The sequence below is a fragment of the Canis lupus genome, chromosome 8 (genome assembly GCF_011100685.1).
Source record: "Canis lupus familiaris isolate Mischka breed German Shepherd chromosome 8, alternate assembly UU_Cfam_GSD_1.0, whole genome shotgun sequence".
NCBI classification, from domain to species: Eukaryota; Metazoa; Chordata; class Mammalia; order Carnivora; family Canidae; genus Canis; species Canis lupus.
Genome location: NC_049229.1, coordinates 73,441,759 through 73,448,713, shown reverse-complemented (window position 1 = coordinate 73,448,713; position 6,955 = coordinate 73,441,759). Strand labels below are relative to the sequence as shown.

General features: G+C 44.2%; 1 long non-coding RNA gene across 2 annotated transcripts in view; it reads right to left on the bottom strand.

Moving 5' to 3' along the window:
- Nucleotides 1-274: 274 nt before the first annotated feature.
- LOC111097184 overlaps nucleotides 275-6,955 on the bottom strand; it is a 29,228-nt gene continuing 22,547 nt past the window's right edge. For both annotated transcript variants that reach the window (XR_005363826.1, XR_005363825.1), the window contains exons 2-4: nucleotides 1,758-1,923; nucleotides 1,160-1,439; nucleotides 275-569 (exon numbers count right to left, since the gene is read on the bottom strand). This is a non-coding gene — a long non-coding RNA (uncharacterized LOC111097184). The remainder of the gene's footprint in view (nucleotides 570-1,159; nucleotides 1,440-1,757; nucleotides 1,924-6,955) is intronic.

Genomic DNA, 6,955 nt, shown 5'->3' with positions numbered 1-6,955 from the left:
ATCTGGGAGAGCAGAGTGGATGCTGCAGGTCAGGTCAAGAAGTGCCTGGAGGCAGACCTCCGTCTTCCTTAAGGGACCTCAGCCTTTTTTCACTCAAGGCTTTCAACTGATTTGACAAGGCCCACCATCACATGGAGGCAATCTGTTTTACTCACTGTCTACTGATTTATTTTTTAAAATTTTTATTTATTTATGATAGTCACAGAGAGGGGGGGGCAGAGACACAGGCAGAGGGAGAAGCAGGCTCCATGCACCGGGAGCCCAATGCGGGATTTGATCCCAGGTCTCCAGGATCGCACCCTGGGCAAAGGCAGGCGCCAAACCACTGTGCCACCCAGGGATCCCTGTCTACTTATTTAAATGTTAATCATGCTTTTAAAATACTTTAAGTCTCTGGATGAGTGTTTGACCAAATACTGGAGTACCGTAGCCTGGTCACATTAACAGAAGAAACTAAGCATCACAGCATCTCCATAAGGAGTGATGGAACCACGCAGACAGTGGGAGAGATGTGAGCTTCAGACAAGTTCTCAGTGGAAGGTGGAGAAGGGAAGATCGCTCCCAGGGGGCTGTAAATGCAAACAACCAAGAAAACACATGACATTACTGTCACAAATAACCAAAGAAAGCAGCTCCAAACAACTGAGCAGTTGTTCAGCTAGCTGCTGTTCATTGACAGCCCACTGTGCATCAAGAAGGTGTCAAGGTGGAAGCACACACAAGGTGTCTGCGCTGCAGCACCAGGGTCCAGATGTAGGATGAGCAGAAAACCAGGTAAATGTCCCTGTAAACAATGGGGCCAGGCCAAACAGCAGCGCCAGGTGCTATCAGGCAGATTACCAGGACACTACCTGGAGGTGGTGGCTTTGACCTGCAAGGTCAGTGTGGGGCTGGGGGGGGCACATTGCAAGCAGCCAGGGCAGCAGGTGAAAGGATCCATTGGCATAATGCACCATGGGCTTCACTCCGAGGTGACAGGAAGCCCCCAGAGGGGTTCAAGTGGTAACAGTGCAGGAATCTGAACAGGACACAGAGACAGTGGGGTGGGGGCAGTGGTAGTAGAGAACAGGGTTCAGGTCATGCACATCCTGGGGTGGAAGACCTGACAGGTTTGCAAGGAGGTCTCCTGACCCACAGCTTGGATGGAATTGCCACTTACCGAGATCGAGAGATCAAGAGCCTCCTTTCTAGGATGGCGTTGGAGTTTCCAATTAGATGGCTGTGAAGGGATGCTGGGGTGGGGTCCCACAGCGAGACCCACAACTGCAGTGTTCACAAAGAGGCCAGAGATGGGGACTTGAATTTGGAACCGTCTGCATGTGGCTGGCATTGATCTTAACAGGACTGGTGGGGACGACCAAGGACAAAGTGTGCACAGAAGTCCAAGCCAGGAGGCAGGGAGTGCCAGACGCCAGGAGCGGGGGCCTCCATGACCAAGCCTGGAGAGCAGGAGGCAGAGAGGCACTGAGTAGAGAAGGAGGTGCTCCAGCTACACCCAGCATCTCTGACAGGTCTTGTCAGGGGGCTGGAGGATGACCCCTGGGTCAGGCACAGCAGAGGTCTTGCTGCCCTCTCAAGAGGAGTGTCAGTGGCAAGATGAGGTCAAGCCCTGAGCAGAAGGGACTCGAGAGGTGGGAATCTCCGTGCAGACATTTTAAAGCAGAGCCACAAGCACTATCTGTCAGACTTTGTGGGATTCTGACCCAGAAATCAAGGAGCGCTTCTCCTTGGACACACCGCAGATTGTAGAAACTCACCCTCAGCTGGGTCCTGGTTCACAACTCAGTAAATGTTGAAATGTTTGGGCCCAATGCAGCACACTCCCAGACAACACAGCGAACATGATGAGCATGTTTGGCAAAAGGTGAGTGACCTGCCCATGTCTCATGCCATGTCCGAGGAAGAATCCATAGCCTTAAGTGTCTGGGAGAAAGAAAACGTGAGTTAATGAAGAGTCCAAGATTACAAGTTGGAAAAGGAGCAACAACAACAACAAAAAACACAAAGCAAGAAAGGACATAATTGTTGTATAAACAAAAAACATCAATAAAATGTAGAAAAGAAGCAACTGAGAGGCACCGAAAGTCCAGAATTGTTTCTTAAAAAGGACAGACCTCTGAGGGGACTGGTCAGGAGAAAGAACAAGAGTACAAAATATACATAAAGAACAAGAGAGAAGGATCCCTGGGTGGCGCAGCGGTTTGGCGCCTGCCTTTGGCCCAGGGCGCGATCCTGGAGACCCTGGATCGAATCCCACATCAGGCTCCCGGTGCATGGAACCTGCTTCTCCTTCTGCCTATGTCTCTGCCTCTCTCTCTCTCTCTCTCTGTGACTATCATAAATAAATAAAAAAAATAAAAAAAAGAACAAGGTGACGGGCACTGGGGGTTATTCTGTATGTTAGTAAATTGAACACCAATAAAAAATAAATTACAAGTGTACGTGTAAAAAAAAAAGAACAAGAGAGAGACTTACTACTTGATGAAGGGATACAATATCATCCACTAATATTTAGATGAGATAGAAAGCCCTAGAGTCGTATCTTATCAACTACGAGTCAAGTACACTGTATTTATTGAATCAGCTGAAGCCTTACAGAACCAGAGGGCTTGAAGAAAGCCATCACCATGCACGCAGCCACAGAACAGGGCAGGAGTGCTGGCCTCAAGGATTAGCTGTGACTCAGACGGTCGCTGCAGCAGCAGAAGCAAGAGAAGAGAAGGCGGAGCTGAAGGAAAGAACAGAGCTGCCAGAGCGACTATCCTCCAAAACTACAGCCGTTCTATAGCAGTTCTGGAAGCTTGAAGCCTGACATCATGGTGTGGAAGGGCCACCCTCTTGCCAGTGCATCTATGGGAGGATCCTCTCTGCCTCTTTCTGCTTCAGGGAGCCGCCGACCACACAGCAAACCTTAGCCTTGGCCAGTCACGCCAATCTCTGCCTCCATTGTCCTGTGGTGTTCAGCTTGTGTCTCTGTGTGAATATCCTTCTAAGGACAGTAATCACATTGGATGGTGGGACCTCCCACTTCCAGATGACTTCATCCTAATTTGATTATGTCTGCAAGGAGCCCATTTCAATTTTTTTCTTTTTTTTATAAATTTATTTTTATGGGTTTTCAATTTGCCAATATAAAGAATAACACCCAGTGCTCATCCCCTCAAGTCCCCCCCTCAGTGCCCACCACCCAGCACCCCCACCACCCGCCCTCCTCCTCTTCCACCACCCCTAATTCGTTTCCCAGAGTTAGGAGCCTCTCATGTTCTGTCTCCCTTTCTGAGATTTCCCATGCATTTCTTCTCCCTTCCCCTTTATTCCCTTTCACTATTATTTATATTCCCCAAATGAATGAGAACATATAATGTTTGTCCTTCTCCGATTGACTTATTTCACTCAACACAATACCCTCCAGTTCCATCCACGTTGAAGCAAATGATAGGTATTTGTCATTTCTAATGGCTGAGTAATATTCCATTGTATACAAAAACCACATTTTCTTTATCCATTCATCTTTCGATGGACACCATGAAGGAGCCCATTTCCAAATGTGGTCATGGTCATAGGGTCTGGATGGGCATGAATCTGGGGAATGAGGGGTGGGATCATGATCCAACCCAGGACCCTTTCATTTCCTGACCAATTTACCATCAAAGCTGTTATGTGGGCAGATCAAGATGGGGACATCAAACCCCAGAGCAGAGTCAGAGCTCAGAGCCCCACCCAGGTTGGAGTGGCCCTCCTGGGAATTGAGGTCTGAAGCAGGGTCCAGAGATTCCGCTGGGGACACCCTGGACCTCCAAACACCAGATGACAGGAAGGTATCCATGTGAGCAAAGAATGGTGGCAGAGACAGGAGGATGTTGCACTCAGGATATTGACCCAGTAAGTGAATGCATAGAGAAGAGGAGAGGAGAGGGAAGGAGAGGAGAGAAGAGGAGAGGAGAGGAGAGGAGAGACCCACAACCACCAAGATTGAGAAAACTAGACAGGGCCTGTACTAGGGGGTGAGTTGGGTGCATCAGTTTGAATTCATGGTTTGCAGCATATTGAGAATATATATAAAAATAGAATAGATCAAATAATGGCAACTAGTCCTTTATCTGATACGTCATTTGCAAATATCTTCTCCCATTCTGTACGTTGTCTTTGAGTTTTGTTGACTGTATCCTTTGCTGTGCAAAAGCTTCTTATCTTGATGAAGTCCCAATAGTTCATTTTTGCTTTTGTTTCTTTTGCCTTTGTGGTTGTATCTTGCAAGAAGTTATTGTGGCTGACAGATCACAGGAGACTAATGAGACCCGATCCATAGAAGCAATATGTATGTGTCCTAATTTGGACCTTGGAACAGGAAAATGACAGTAATGGAAAAACTGGAAAACTCTGAATAAAGTCTGGAGTTTGGCTTAAAAAAAAAAGAAGTTACTGTGGCTGAGTGCAAAAAGGGTGTTGCCTGTGTTCTCCTCTAGGATTTTGATGGAATCTTGTCTCACATTTAGATCTTTCATCCATTTTGTTTTTTTTGGGGGGGGTGGGGCCATTTGCTCCACCTTATTCTTTCATCCATTTTGAGTTTATATTTGTGTATGGTGCAAGGGAGTGGTCTAGTTTCATTCTTCTGCATGTGAATGTCCAATTTTCCCAACACCATTTATTGAAGAGACTGTCTTTCTTCCAGTGGATAGTCTTTCCTCCTTTATCAAATATTAGTTGACCATAAAGTTGAGGGTTCACTTCTGGATTCTCTATTCTGTTCCATTGATCTGTGTCTGTTTTTGTGCCAGTACTAGTTTCCAAAATCTATAAAGAACTTATTAAACTCAACAGCAAAGAAACAAACAATCCAGTCATGAAATGGGCAAAAGACATGACGAGAAATCTCACAGAGGAAGACATAGACATGGCCAACATGCACATGAGAAAATGCTCAGCATCACTTGCCATCAGGGAAATACAAATCAAAACCACAATGAGATACCACCTCACACCAGTGAGAATGGGGAAAATGAACAATGCAGGAAACCACAAATGTTGGAGAGGATGCTGAGAAAAGGGAACCCTCTTACACTGTTGGTGGGAATGTGAACTGGTGCAGCCACTCTGAAAAACTGTGTGGAGGTTCCTCAAAGAGTTAAAAATAGACCTGCCCTACGACCCAGCAATTGCACCGTTGGGGATTTACCCCAAAGAAGCAGAATGCAATGAAAAGCCAGGACACCTGCACCCCGATGTTTATATCAGCAATGTCCACAATAGCCAAACTGTGGAAGGAGCCTCGGTGTCCATCGAAAGATGAATGGATAAAGAAGATGTGGTTTATGTATACAATGGAATATTCCTCAGCCATTAGAAACAACAAATACCCACCATTTGCTTCAACGTGGATGGAACTGGAGGGTATTATGCTGAGTGAAGTAAGTCAATCGGAGAAGGAGAAACATTATATGTTCTCATTCATGTGGGGAATATAAATAATAGTGAAAGGGAATATAAGGGAAGGGAGAAGAAATGTGTGGGAAATATCAGAAAGGGAGACATAACATAAAGACTCCTAACTCTGGGAAACGAACTAGGGGTGGTGGAAGGGGAGGAGGGTGGGGGTGAATGGGTGACGGGCACTGAGGGGGGCACTTGACAAGATGAGCACTGGGTGTTATTCTGTATGTTGGCAAGTTGAACACCATTTAAAAAATAAATTTATTATTTAAAAAAATAAAAATAAAAAATAAAATAAAAATAAATTAAATAAATAAATAAATAAATAAATAAATAAATAAATAATGGTGAAAGCTTTCCAAATTTGATGAGGGCCATGAGTCTGCATACACAGGAATCTCATGAACTCCAGTAGGATAAGCTCAAAGATAACTTTAATGTAAGTGAGCTAGATGCTGTACGTAAATGCCAAAGGTGTAGGGGGAATATTTCTGTATATAATGTGTTTTTTATACTTTATGTTTTTTTAAAATTTCTTTATTTGAGAGACACAGAGAGAGAGAATGAGTAGGGGAGGAGGAGCAGACGCATAGGGAGAAGCAGACTCCCCATTGAGCATGAAGCCTGATGCAAGACTCAACTCCAGGACCCCGGAATCATGACCCGAGCTGAACGCAAACACTTCACCAACTGAGCCACCCAGGTGCCCCATACATTCTGTGTTTTATTATTTTTTTTCCTTTTTTTTCTTTTTTCTTTTTCTTTTTTTTCTTTCTTTTTTTCTCTTTTTTTTCTTTTTTCTTTTTTCTTTTTTCCTTTTTTCTTTTTTCTTTTGTTTTTTCCTTTTTTCCTCTCTTTTTTTTCTTTTTTTTCCTCCTTTTTACGTTCTGTGTCTTAATATAAAATACTAAGCTAGTTAAGCTCAGTGATATTTACCCAAGGAAAGCAGTTGTAGCCATATTGATCTCAAATGAAATAAACTGAAAGACAAAGGTTTCATCCCCCTTCCTGGGGATGAAGAGTGATAACACAGCTCTCAATGTGCACACACCTGGACTACAGCTCTAAAATACTAAACAGGAAATGGAAAGACCTGCAGGAAGAATCACAGATTCACAGTTATCATGGAATATGTTAACATTTATGTCTCCATCATGCACAGAGCAAGAGGAAAACACAGGCAACACCCTTTTTGAACTTGGCCACAGCAACTTCTTGAAAGATACATCTATGAAGGCAAGAGAAACAAACACAAAAATGAATTATTGGGACTTCATCAAGAAAAACATCTTCTCCACAGCAAAGGAAACAGTCAACAAAACTAAAAGACAACCTATAGAATGGGAGAAGATATTTGCAAGTGACCTATCAGATAAAGGGCTAGTATCCAAGATCTATAAAGAACTTATTAAACTCAACAGCAAAGAAACAAACAATCCAGTCATGAAATGGGCAAAAGACATGAACAGAAATTTCACAGAGGAGGACATAGACATGGCCAATATGCACATGAGAAAATGCT